The following is a 14,591-nucleotide window of genomic DNA, read 5'->3' as shown; positions in this document are numbered from 1 at the left end:
CTGCCCTCCTGTGCAGCAGAGCCATCCACAGATCCATGAACTTGGCTGCTGCTGCTCTCCCCTGATGAGTCATGCCCCTTTTCTACTGCAGGAACTCCTCTGCTGCACTCGCGGTGGCCACCCGCAGCCTGGATACACTAATGGGAGAACACCAGCGGCAGGGCGGGGCAATGAAAGGAACGGCGAGAGGCCCTGGGAGCAGCTTGGAGATCACGGAAGACTACTCCAGGGAGCAGCGCGAGCTGGTGCAGGATGGCGGCGCCAGCACAGAATGACGTCATCAAGGTCAAGATCGATGATTGGAGCTTGGGCAGATACAGCTGGAGCGGTGATATTGGGGCGAAGGAGCGACGAGAGACTGTAGAGGGATGTGATCAGTGCCCAGGGGAGGCTTGAGTTCTGGGCCAGGGGCCCAGGGTTAGCACGGCCCAGCCCACACTGCGATATGTGTGTGCACTAATTCCGTGCAGCACAGCTGGTCTCCAGTCGTCTTGGTTAACCCTTGCCATTGTACCAAGACCTAGCTCTATCAAGCCCGTGTGATGGCTTGGGTGCAATGGCCACCACACGTTAAAAAACATCCACGCACAGGCAAATTCCACTCTTCGGGATGCAGTTTGGGTCCTTCATTGAAACACCTGTGAACTCATCCTTTTTCGGCGTGGAACGAAGACATCCTCATTTCGAGGGAACGCTACGATGATGATGATGATGGATACATTAACGTCCCGACAGCTCATTGAATGCAGGAGTGGGATAGTGCGGCGCTTCAGGAGAAATGTCGAAAAGGCAAAGTCACTGATTCCGTCTCATGAGCTGCTCCGATCAAAAACAGCAACACGCACTAAAAATGCTTCAATAATGGTTAAAATCTCATCTCCACGTTTGCTAAGCAGTTGGTTCGTTGGTCTAAGGGTATGATTGTTGCTTTAGGGTTGTTATTTGAAATTTGTCCGAGATCTTGGTTTAAAATCCCAGATGAGCATTGCATTTGCATCAAACGTTTGCAAATAAGGACTTGCATTTCTGCAGCGTATGTCAGGAACTCATGATGCCCCAAAGCGCTTTGCAGCTTTTGAGTTGCCTTTGAAATGTTGTCACATGAGGAAAGATGTGCCCAATTCACCTCACACGCACATCAACTCTTTGCAAAGGACGTCATAGAATCAAAGAAGTTTCCACCACAGAAGGAGGCCATTTCGGCCCATCGTTTCCGCGCCGGCCAACAACAGGCTATCCAGCCGAATCCCACTTTCCAGCTCTAGGTCCATAACTCTGCAGTTTTCAGCACTTCAACTGTACATCCAAGCACTTGTTAAATGTGGTGAGGGTTTCTGCTTTTACCACCCTTTCAGGCAGTGAGAACCAAAACCCCACCACCTTCTGCGTGAAGAAATTTCCCCTCTAAACTTCCTGCCCATTACTTTAAATTTATGCCTCCTTGTTATTGACCGCACTTCTATCTCGGCCCCTCATAATTTTATACACCTCAATGAGGTCTCCCCTCAGACTCTATTCCATGGAAAGCAAATCCAGCCTATCTAATCTGTCCTCATGGCTAAGATTCTCCACTCCCAGCAACATCCTCCTAAATCTCCTTTGTACCATCTTCAGTGCAATCATGTCCTTCCTGTAATATGGCGACCAGAACTGCACGCAGTACTCCAGCTGTGACCTAACCTGCACCACCGACCCCATCTCTTGTATTCTGTGCCTCGCCTACGAAAGGCAAGCATTCCATATTCCTTCTTAACCACCATTATCTATCTGGCCTGCGACTTTCATGGATCTGTGGACATGCACTCGCTGGATTCAGGGGAGGAACCAGCAGATTGGAAAACTGCAAATGTAATTCCCCTATTTAAAAAAGGAGGCAGACAAAAAACAGGAAACTATAGACGAGTTAGCCTAACATCTGTGGTTGGGAAAATGTTGGAATCCGTTATAAAAAAGCAGAAACAGGACATCGAAACGTAGAAACAAAATATGTGCAGGAGTAGGCCATTCGGCCCTTCGAGCCGCACCAACATTCAATAAGTTCATGGCTGATCATTCAGCTCAGTACCCCTTTCCTGCTTTCTCTCCATACCCCTTGATCTCTTAAGCCATCAGGGCCACATCTAACTCCCTCTTGAATATATCTAACGAACTGGCATCAACAACGCTCTGCGGCAGAGAATTCCACAGGTTAACAACTCTCTGAGTGAAGAAGTTTCTCCTCATCACAGTACTAAATGGCTTACCCCTTATCCCTCAGACTCTGATCCCTGGTTCTAGACTTCCCCAACATCGGGACCTGTCCAGTCACGTCTGAAATTAATATGTTTCTATGAGATTCCCTCTCATTCTTCTCAACTCCAGTGATCTCTCGATCCCTTGATTCCCCGAGACTCCAAAAATCTCTCCAACGCAGCTTTGAATATATTCAGAGACTCAGCATCTAGAGAACTGTGGGGCGGAGAATAACACAGATGCATTACCCTCTGAGTGAAGAAATTCCTCCTCATCTCTGTCTTAAATGGACGACCCCTTAACCTGAGACTGTGCCCTCTCGTTCTAGCCGCTCCAGCCCGGGGGAATCAATCTCTCAGCATCTACCCTGTCAATCCCCTTCAGAATATTGATTGTTTCAATGAGATCACCTCTCATTCTTCTAAACTCCGGAGAGTATCGGCCCATTCTACACAATCTCTCAACTTAAGGCAGTCCTCTCGTCCCAGGAATGAATCTGGTGAACCTCCGTTGTACCTCCTCACAGGCAAATATTTCCTTCCTTCCATAAGGAGACCAAAACTGTGCGCAGTACTCCAGGTGTGGTCTGACCAGTGCCCTGTACAATTGTAGCAAGACTTCCTTACTCTTGTACTACGGGCTATATATTAGGTAATATCGTGCGAGTGCCCTGTTTTTTGCTGATTCTACAGTTGTATAAAAAGTTAATAAAATTTGACAGTTGCTCGGCAAACATATTTGTATTTCCTTCAGTGTACACCTTGCTCTTCGAGGCCTAGATTTTCCCCAAGCAGTTTTGTAGGCACGCTGACCTCAAGCGCACCAACATTGTGCGATGGAAACGGCTCGGGGGAAAACTCGCCCCATCCTGGCCACTGTGTGCAGTCCCCGGAGTCCTGGCGTGGCGTCGATGGTAAAGTGGGGGGCGGAGCCAAATGCTTGCGCCGAAAACACAGCCTCACCTTCGTGCATGCGCAGTATGGAGAGAAATGTTGCATTCTGCCATTTTTAAACAGTGTGAAACCCGATGAAATGCACAACAGCTTCTTAGCTTCACCGGTTCATCGGCGGGCTCTCCCCCGCGTCCGTCCCCGATAAAACGCACAGCTCCAGCAGCGCAAACTTCTCCGGTCCACAAGCTCACACTTTTCCGGTGTGTCTTCCCTCCCCTATCCCAGGGACACAGGGACCAAGTGTAATGGATCGAAGTTTCCTGATGACACAACGATGGGTGGGAAAGCAAATTGTGATACAGCAAAGTAAATCTCAAATCAGGGAGAGCAATATGGAAAAGTACAGTGACCCCGACGTGATATAAACACGCAGCCTTCTGATGTGGAGTCAGACACACGACCGTTGAATTGTGAGGTCTACAGTGCAGAGTGTGCATGTTTGTATAAATGAAGGTTCCTGAAAAACAGTTTCATTTACCCTGCATTGGTACAATGAAAGTGCTTTAAAATGTTAGGCCACTCCCACCGGAGGTCAGACAGCATCAGAATCTTTGCCCACCTGTCACTCACCCTCTCACACCCGCTTTCTTCACTGCTGCACGCGGACTGCAGCAAATCCAGTTCATCATCATCATTGGCAGTCCCTCGAAGCGAGGATGACTTGCTTCCTCGCCAAAAAACAATGAATTGACAGCTGTTTCAATGATGGACCTAATATTCCATGTCCCGAACTGCATGTTGAAGGGTGGAAGATGCCTGTGCGTGGATTTTTTTAACGTGTTGTGGCCGTTGCACCCCAGCCATCACACAGGCTTGACAGAGCGAGGTCGTGTTCCAGTGGCAAGGGCGATCCAAGACGACTGGAGACCAGCTCTGCTGCATGGACCCAGTGCACACATATCGCAGTGTGGGCTGGCCCGTCCTGCCCCTGGACCGCTGGCCCTGAACTCACGCCGCCCCTGGGCCCCGATCACATCCCTCCACAATCTTGCGCTGCTCCTGCTGTACCTGCCCACGCTCCAATCACCGACCTGGACTTTGATGACGTCACTCTTCGCTGCCGTCGCCCTCCTGCACCAGCTCGCGCTGTACTTTTCCGTGGTACACCACCACGCTGCTCCAAGGCCGCCGCTCACCGCTCCGTTTATGGCCCCGACTTGCCGCTGGAGTTCTCACGCAGATCGGGGCCTCCACGGTGCTCCCAGCAAATCCAGTTACACGCCATGTCACCGCACAATTCTCAGCTGTGATTGTAAGCTGACTATATTCAAAGCTATCGCAGCGACTGCAAACAGTATTCCCCGGTCGTCTATTGGTTAGGTTTTGGTGCTTTCACTGCTTTGACCTGGGTTCGATTCCTCATCAGGAAAAGCATTTTTACAGAGCAAGTTGACACAAATAATTCAATTCTGTGAAATACTGAATAATTGTTCAATCATCATTAATCCCTCCACATGTGTTGCACACTGAAGCAAATACAAATGCGTTTGATGAGCGACTGTCAAATTTCAATAACTTTTTATACAACCGAAGAATCACCAGTAAAACAGGATATTCGGCACATAGTACCTAATATGTAGCCCACAGTACAAGAGTAAGGAAGTCTTGTTCCAATTGAACAGGGCCCTGGTGAGACCACACCTGGAGTACTGCACGCAGTTTTGGTCTCCTTACCTGAGGAAGGATAAACTTGCCTTGGAGGTGGTACAACAGAGGTTCACCAGATTGATTGCTGGGATGAGAGGACTGTCCTATAGTGAGTGATTGTGCAGAATATGCCGATACTCTCTGGAGTTTAGAAGCATGAGAGGTGATCTCATTGAAACGGACAATATTCTGATAGGGATTGACAGGTTAGATCTTGCGAAGCCCGGCTACCTCAGTCGTTAGAGCATGAGTGTTTTACTTGCAGTGTCGTGGGATAGAGCCCCAACGTTGGGCGATTACATTTCCTGAAAATTTGATGTTGCTTTATCAGTAAAACATCATTAATGTACCCATGAACTTCTTTTGCGCTATGATAAAAATGCGAACTGAGGAAGAGTTGATAATTTAATCAAGTAATGAAAGCAGTGCCTGAGATCGCTCGACCATTCTTATTGTTCGATGCTGAAGTTGCAAGTTATTATTCTGGAAAGTTTCAGACCAGGCACTTGTTCAGTGTTGCTGGAAGGCACAGTGACCGGGATATCCTCTCCCCCGGGGTTTTCCTGAGCCTGTGCTCGGTGCAAGGGGAGCTTTGGCCCGGGTCCGAGGTAGTTTCTATCACAGGGATGGAAAATAACCCTCTGAGCTCTGGAACTGGGGAAGAGCGAATAATTAATGAGTTGTTTGCGAGTTTCAAATGCAGCTTCGAGCTGCTGGTATAAACCGATCATGTTGTTCCACAGAATGAAAGAAATGCGAATGGAGACAGTTGAAAATTCAATAATTAATGAAACTTTAATCCTTGATGAAGTTTTATCTCCTCTCTAAATTTTCACACTCTGTATTTGAGGAGACTGGTTTTAAATGTTCATTGCTCATGCAACAAGGTATCTATAACAACTTTTCTTCAATTTTATTGCAGCCAAGTTTTTGCTTGAGGAATAATTTTTCTGCCCAGGCTTGAACCAGGAACTTTTCACGTGTGAGGGAAATGTGATAACCACTGCACTACAGAAACTGCTACTTAGCTCAGTGCCCAGAGAGAAGTGTTCAGCAATAAGTTGAAATGTTCAATAACTCTCTCTGCAAAAAGTTCCTTGCACAAATATTTCTCTGCACCAAACAACAATGTTCTCTTTTGAAAATCATTAAACTCCCCAATTTCCATGTCTACAATTTTAAGAACAAGAGTGAAAGCGCTTTGCGATCAGAAAATTGTCGGAAAGGACTGTGGTTAATGACAGGGCTTTTGATGGTTGATTTCTGCATACACCTTGTGTTATGTATTTTACCCTTGATAACCTGTATCACACCACCACCAGAGGGCCTACCTGGTGGAGTCCCAACTGATCACAGCATCCCTTGAGAGCACGGTATATAAGCAGGCCACCCATGCGGTACCTGCGCTCTGGAGTCTTATTAAAGGAGCTAAGGTCACACTTAGTCATTGTTCAAAGTACTCAGTATCATCCTTTATAATGAGCGTATCAATTGGCGGCGAGACAATAAACAACCACGCAAAACTGCATGCAACAGTTGGTATCCTGGAGAAGTTCTCAGAAGTGTACGATTGCGAAACCTTCGTGGAGAGACTCGATCCATACTTCGTGGCCAACGAGCTGGAAGGGCACGTCAACGCTGTCAAATGAAGGGTGATTCTCCTGACCGTCTGTGGGACAGCAAACTATGGCCGCATGAAGAATCTTCTAGCTCTGATGCAACCAACAACTAAATCCAATGAAGAATTGTGTACGCTGGTCCGGGAGCATCTAAATCCTAAAGGAAGCGTTCTGATGGCGAGGTGTCGGTTCCACACGTGCAAACTATCGGAGGTACAGGAAGTGGCGAGATATGTCGCTGAATTAAGGGGTCTCGCAGGACATTGCAAAATTGACGGATTCCAAAACGAATGCTGAGAGACGTTTTGTGCTTGGCATTGGCCATGAGGTAATCCTTCGCAAACTGTTGACTGTTGAAACTCAGTTCCTGAGCAAAGCCATAATGATCGGTCACACAATTTCCACCAGTTCCTTTAAACCCAATAACGTAATTTATTTCTGGTGGACTGGATGGAGGAACATGATCCATGTAAAAAATTGTTTTTACTTGAACTGAATGTTCATAAAAGTATTGGAGTGGGACCTCACTTGATAACAGCACTGCTAGCAATGTTTACGGAATATATTTGTGCAACGCACAATAACAACCTGGAACTGTGCAGCAACGAATCCGCGGGTAAAAAATAGTTAAATGTTTCGTCCTAGGTTGGGCTCGAACCAACAACTTTTCCGTTAATAGCCGAACACACGAACCAATTGCGCCACAGATACTAACTTGAAAGCACATTGCAAGACATCCCAAACCACGGTGTCAGTCAGTTAAAGCTTCAGATTGCTCCGACCGGGATGGAACTTGTCCACACTCATTTGTACTTTCCCCAAATAAATGGAGGGACATTCATTGTGGATGCGTGGAAGCAGTCATGTCCCGCACACTGCAGACACTTCCAAGTCACCACCAACCAGCTCTCCCGAAACCGGTGTGATCTACCTTCCAGCCTTCCACTGCCTTGTCTGTGACAAAGTATACTGATTGTTCCGAAGCCGGTCTTTTGTTTTAATTCCTTTTCAGCTCCTGACTGCAGATATTCCTGTGATTGAACCCGAATAAATTGCTTACAGGGACAGTTTGATTCATCATATCTTCGCTTGGTGAAATTTCAAATATTGAAAGCGACACATATCAACCCCACACCTCGTCAAATACTCGCTAACCACAACACGCTGCTCCCGTGAGATGGAAGCCCAGTTGCTGTTTCAAGCTTGCATGCAGGAAAAAGCAGAAATCATTCAAAGAAAGTCCAAGTCCCTGAGGCACCTGATTATTGCACCAAACTCCTTCGCAAAGAGTTGAGGTTCGTGTTGAGGTGATTTGGGCACATCTTTCCCCACACTACAACACTTCAAACATAACTCAACGGCTGTAAAGCGCTTTGGGGCGTCATGAGTTCCTGAAAGGCGCTGCAGAAAAGAAAGTCCTCCTTTGCAAAAGTTCTATGCAATTTCAAAATTCGCGGCAGAATAATGGGCTCGACCGGGATCTCTCGCAACTTTCAATTAACAAGCCAGAAACGAGAATCATACCCCTTGAACAACGAGCTCACTTTTTGACAAACCTGGAGATAAGTTGTAACTTTTATAAAAGCATTTTTTGTGTAGCTATTCTTGGCAGAAGGAGCACATGAGACCGAATCAGTGACTTTGCTTTTTCGAACTGTCTTCTGAAGCGCCGCACGGTCCCACTCCGACAGTCAATGAGCTGCGGGTGGCCACCCTGAGCGCAGCAGAGGGGTTTCTGCATTAGTTCTGGGTAGGGACAGTCTTTCCCCTTCTCTCTTCCTCTTGTCTGTATCCCTCTGCTTTGTTTTCTGTAGTTATTCCCCGGCCTTATTTTATATGTTTAAAAGGGAACTAAAGATGAAGTGGGCGACATTCTGGAACAATTTCTCTCACCCAAATATATCTATTTAGTGAAGTGAAATAAAGAGCAATTAAAGAATAAGGGAGAAGCCACTGTCGCCCTTTTGACAGGAGAATAAACTCGTCCATGGCTGTTCATCAACAGCAAGTTTAAACATAATCTTAGTGCATGGGAACTTTCGCGTGGAAAGCAAACGTGATAATGGCTCCACTGCGGAAAATGCTCTGACCAGAAGTACAGCAGAGGGCAACTGACCAGTGAATGCCCTCTGTGCTGATCGGGAATGTGTTGCCTCGCCTTAAACAACTTCTGTCCCTCACTGACAGCTGTAAATCCTTCTCCTCCACTGCCTTTACACAAACATGTCACTGATCCACACCCACCAACCCGACATCCCCATCGTGTTATCTTTCTTGTTAGCACAGTGGGGCCGCGGAGGCACCTACTCTCTCCTCGCGGTAAGTGAACTCAGTCAGTCTGTAAAATTAAAGGGGAACAAGTGTCCCGCAAAAGGTAGGGGAAGGAAGAGAACCTGTAAACTAGGGTTAATTTTTTGTCAAAGGCGTCCCGTCCTGTTGTGTATTTCCAGCAGTTTCCGACTTTCATAGGTGGAGATACGGGGGCTGGACCTTGTTCCTAAAATACAGTGAGGTAGGGATAAACGTTCCTCACGTACTCAGGGCAAAATAAATGATTGAAGTTCTACAATGTATTAATTAATGATGTTTAATTCAATGAATCATTTTTTCCACATGAGATGCATGCAACTCTTTATTATAAGGTTTTAATTTTGATGATAGTGCAATTTCCCTGGCCGGAAATCGACTCAGGGCCGCGGTGGTGAGAGCGCCGAATCCTAATCACTGGACCGCCAGGGAACGCTGCATTGCTGCATCGCTGCATGGTCATGCTTGATGTGATGATTTTTTTTCTCTATCTCATTTACACGCTGTATGAGAAAGGTTTAAAATTGTAAGTGCTCATGACTCAGTTGTAAAACCATTGATTATTTGTGAGTCTATTCTTGGTAGGAGGTGCACTTGAGGCCCAAGTTTCAGTTCTTTCTATGTATCAAGAGAATCAATTTTCACCTGTTTCTTTAAACCCAATAAAATTATTTATATTGAGTGGGCTGGATGGAGGAACATGATCCATGTAAGCAATTGTTATCGTTTTACTTGAGCTGAATGCTCATAAAAGTATTGGAGTGTGAAATCACTGGATAACAGCACAGCTGGCAATGTTTGCGGAATATATTCGTGCAGCCAAAATGCACAATGACAACCTGGAACTGTGCGGCACTGAAACCTCGGGTGAAAACAGTTGAAGGCTTCGCCCGTTTGTGGTGTTGAACCACCAACCTTTTAGCTACCAACCAAATGCTCTAAGCCATTGCGGCACAGATACACACTGCAAGACATCCAAAACCACGGTGTCAGTCAGTTAAAGCTTCAGATTGCTCCGACCGGAATGGAACTTGTCCGCTCTCAGTTCTACTTTTCCCAAGTCAAGTGTGGGACATTTATTGTGGATGTGTGGAAGCAGTCTGGTCCCGCACACTGCAGACACTTCCATGTCACCGCCAACCAGCTCTTTTGCAACCGGTGTAATCTGCCATCCAGCCTTCCGGTGCCTTGTCTGTGACGAAGTATGTTTCAAAAGTTTTGGCATGGTTGGTTCCATGGTGTAATGGTGAGCACTCTGGAATTTAAATCCAGTGATCTGAACTCAAATCTCAGTGTAACTCAAGTTCTTGTTATCCCAGATGCTGAAAATATGGGACAAACAAGTGAAAAGCTCCTGGTGCTGTTTGAGCAGTTTTCTTGCCTTTGTCATTGAGGCTTGATCGACAAGTCAAGTTGTCAAATTGTGTGCTCAACCTTCAGTTATCTGCTTCAAATCAGCGGAGGAGAAAAAACTTCGTTGTCTAATGCTGCTTTTGTCTGCACAATGTGTGCTGAGATTATCTGTGCAACATGCATTCCGCATTTTGAAATGCAGGCACTGCATGTTTTGCACTCGACAACACGTTGCATTTTCTTTTCATTAATTTTACATTAATTCATTGCAAAGCCAACGCATTTTTTACTTGGCAAGATCGATAACTAGCAGAGCGTAATGAAGAGATCGCAAAGTTTCTGTTTAAGGAATGGACTCAGTCTAGAATATGTTCCGGATTTTATTTTTCAGAGGCTATTTTCCCTGTGCTGGGGTCTTCCTGCGCAAATATGTGAAAAAGCTGGTTTTGTTAAAACTCCAGAGACCGAATGGCAGTGAGCTGGGACAAAATACCTCTCAGTCATCCATTGACAAAAGAGCTGTCAGCCAGGAAGGGGGGCCACTGACAAAGCCACTCTAATTTGTAAAAGCACTTCTCACCTCCATCTCAGAAGGACACACAGAACAATGAACCCACCAGCCTGGCCAGCCAAGGAGGAGCTGGGTCTTTCCCAACACAAAGGCTCAGAGAGATGCCCAGACTAAGGGCCATCAGCCCAATGCATGGGTGGGATGGCTCATCACTGACTAAATACCCATGCTTAGAAACAAAGGGGTTTTAAAGATTGGCGGGAAAGATAGGGGTAGCAAGACTCCCAGAAAGACAGGGTCCTTTCCACTTTATTTTTTGCTTGGAGCTTGGTGTGAAGCTTGGATCTTGCAGCTTGCAGCTTGTGTCTAGTGAGAGCTCTCTCTCGCTCTCGCTCTCGCTCCACCGATCGATGTCCCAGAGGAAGGGGTCGCAGTACTGCAGAAGAAGCCACCGAGACTGAAGACCAGGCAGTGACTTCCCACAGCTGAGCTGAGCAAGGAAACGGGCTGCGTGTGGTGGTGAACATGTTCGCAAGTATCCGAAGCCAGTAACCAGATATCCCAGCCAGCTGTGTAAGGGCTCAGGGTTTTCTCACTAGTGATGCTTTTCTGAGCTATTCTGGGCAATTCATTGGTACGGGTGGGGTTAGAATCCACCATGGAATTACTGCGTGTTACAAGGTCGCATTTCTGTACTGTATGTATGTTGTTTGTAACCTGGATTTTATTCTCCACAGAGACAGTGATTTCGTTTCGTAGAGCATGATTTAGCCAGTGTATGCTAGAATAAAAAAATATACACCGAAGCATTCCTTTCCGTGACTCATTTAATTTACACTCTGAATAATAATTCCCGGATCTAGAACTTTCGTAAGGTGGGGGCGATTCAAACCATCCGTCTGGCAATTGGGCGAGGATCACAAACACTTTACCAAAGGATACACTTGCTTTGGAGGCAGTTCAGAGAAGGTTCACTCGGTTGACTCCGGAGATGAGGGGGTTGACTTATGAGGAACGGTTGAGTAGGTAGGGCCTCTAGTCATTGGAATTCAGAAGAATGAGAGGTGATATTATCGAAATGTATAAGGTAATGAGGGAGCTTGACCAGGTGGATGCAGAGAGGATGGTTCCACTGATCGGGGAGACTAGAACTAGTGGTCATAATCTCAGAATAAGGTGCCGCCCATTTATATTTGTGATGAGGAGGAATTTCTTCTCTCAGAGGGTTGTAAATCTGTCGAACTCACTGCCTCAGAGAGCTGAGAAAGCCACAACATTAAATAAATTTAAGACAGAGATAGCTTCTGAACTGATAAGGGAATATGGCTTATGGGGAAAGGGCAGTGAGCTGGACTTGAGTCCATGATCGGATTAGCCATGATCATATTAAATGGCGGTGCATGCTCGATGGGCCATATGGCCTACTCCTGCTCCTAGTTCTTAATTTCTTATGTCCTGAATAGCGACACACAAAAAAATGCTTTTGTCTTGGTTGCACCTTATCTTCACGTTTGTGAAACAGTTGGCTCGTTGATCAAGGGCTTTGATTCTCCGTTCGGAGTTGTGAATTGAAATGTACGAGGGGTCCCAGAGGAGCCCTTATATTGCTCGCAAATTTTGAAATTGCATCAAACTTTTGCAAAGAAGGACTTGCATTTCTGCAGTGCCTTTCAGGAACGCATGACGCCCCAAATTGCTTTACAGCCGTTGAGTTATGATTGAAGTATTGTAGTTTGGGGAAAGATGTGCACTGATCACCAAACATGAACCTCAATTCTTTGCAAAGGAGTTTGGTGCAAATAATCAGGCGTCTCAGGGACTTGTACTTTCTTTGAATAAGTTTTGCTTTTTCCCGCATTCAAGCTTGAAACAGAAACTGGGCGTCCATCTCATGGGAGGTTTGGGGCTGATGTGTTTCGCTTTCAATCTTTGAAATTTCACCAAGCAAAGAAACGGTGAATCCAACTGTCCCTGGAAGCATTTAGTTCCCGTTAAATCACAGGAATATCCGCAGTCAGGAGATGAAAATGAATTAAAACCTAATACCGGCTTCAGGACAATCAGAATACTTTGTCACAGACAAGGCACCGGAAGGCTGGAAGGTCGATTGCACCGGTTGCGAGAGAGCTGGTTGGTGGTGACATGGAAGCGTCTGCAGTGTGCGGGATATGATTGCTTCCACGCATCCAGTATGAATTTCCCTCCATTTAGTTGGGAAATGTCCCACTGAGAGTGAATAAGTTCCACACCATTCGGAGAAATCTGAAGGTTTAACTGACAGACACCCTGGTTTTGGATGCCTTGCACTTGATCTTTCCATCAGTCTCTGTGGCGCAATGGGTTAGTGCGTTCGGCTGTTAACTGAAAGGTTGGTGGTTCGAGCCCACCCAGGGACGAAGTCTTTAACTGTTTTTATACGAGAATTCGGTGCCGCACAGTCCCAGGTTGTCATTGTCTCTTTTGGCTGCACGAATCTATTCCGCAAATGTTGCCAGCTGTGCAATAATCCAATTGGTTCCCACTCCAATATTTTATGAGAATTCTGTTCCATTAAAACGATAACAATTTTTTTCATGGATCATGTTCCTCCATCCAGCCCACAAGAAATGAATTATGTTATTGGGTTTAAAGAAACTGGTGGAAATTGATTCTATTGATACATATTTTGAACTGGAACTTCGGTCTCAAGTGCTCCTCCTATCAAGAATCGGCACATACACAATCAATGGTTTTGCAACTGACTCATAAACACTTGCAAATTTAAATCATTCCCATACAGCGTGTAAATGAGATAGGGATAAAATTCATCACATGTGAAGAGAAAATGAATGATTGAAGATGCCACTGTTCCTCAGTCATTATATTCTTAGTTGTTTCATTCTGAAGAAGGTTATCGGCTAATTAACGGTGATTAAAAGAATTCTTACTTTTGCACGTTGGCTGCATGTCGTCAATTTTAGAAGGTTTTGAATTAAAAATTGGTGTTACAAACGTTATCGCCGAGACCTGGAATCAAAACTGTTTGTCGGTGGCATAAGGAATCGTTTTAGCCAATCATTAAAAGATGATTTCAAAGAATCATCTGGCGTTAAATTCACATCACGGTTACCATTTGTTTCGGTGTGAAACAAGTGGATTGAAAAGGACCATAATGTTAAATACAGAGTAAAGCTACCACGACACAGTCACATCAAAGCCTCCCAGGGCAGGTACAGTACGTGTTAGATACAGGGTCAAGCTTCCTGTACATTGTCCCATCAAACTCTCTCAGGACAGGTACAGCACGTGTTCGATACAGAGTAATGCTCCCTCTACTCTATCCCATCAAACTCTCTCAGGACAGATACAGCCCGTGTTAGATCCAGAATAAAACTCCCTCTACACTGTCCCATCAACACGCCCAGTGCGGGTACAGAACGAGTAATATACAAAGTAAAGCTCCCTCAACAATGTCCGCTGAAACTCTCCAAGGGCAGGTACAGCATGCGTTAAATACAGAGTAAAGATTCTTCTAAAGTGTCCCTTCAAACGCTCCGAGGGCAGAAGCACCACGGGGTTAGATATAGAGGAAAGCTCCCGCTACATTGTCCCATCAAACTCTTCCAGGGCAGGTGCATGTTGCATAAGCAATAACTCAGTAGGCTTACGACAGTGAACTCAATCTGGTGCATTCTGACCTTACTTTTATAGCTGTCGAACTAAGGATTAAACATGGAGGATTTCTTTATATAAAAAAGTTGCATGTGTGTGCCTGTGGCCCAATGACCTTCGACGGCGTGTCCCCCTGGTGGCACGTAAACCCGGGCATAAATACATTACAGTGCAGCACTTGTTTAAAACAGAGTAAATCTCCCTCTACACTGTCCCATCAAACCCTCCCAGGGAAGGCACAGCACAGGAAAGATACAGAGCAAAGCTCCCATTATACTGTCCCATCAAACCCGCCAGGGCAGGTACAGTACGGATTAG

The 14,591-nt window shown here is 45.9% G+C and overlaps 1 non-coding gene across 1 annotated transcript; it reads left to right on the top strand.

Moving 5' to 3' along the window:
* The first annotated feature begins 12,944 nt into the window (after positions 1-12,944).
* Positions 12,945-13,018, top strand: trnan-guu (transfer RNA asparagine (anticodon GUU)). The gene has a single exon. It is a non-coding gene; the product is annotated as a tRNA-Asn (tRNA).
* Positions 13,019-14,591: the final 1,573 nt, after the last annotated feature.

Source organism: Pristiophorus japonicus, unplaced genomic scaffold (assembly GCF_044704955.1).
Source record: "Pristiophorus japonicus isolate sPriJap1 unplaced genomic scaffold, sPriJap1.hap1 HAP1_SCAFFOLD_47, whole genome shotgun sequence".
NCBI lineage: Eukaryota > Metazoa > Chordata > Chondrichthyes > Pristiophoridae > Pristiophorus > Pristiophorus japonicus.
The sequence above is the reverse complement of the archived record's forward strand: the minus strand, read 5'-3'. Positions and strand labels throughout refer to the sequence as shown.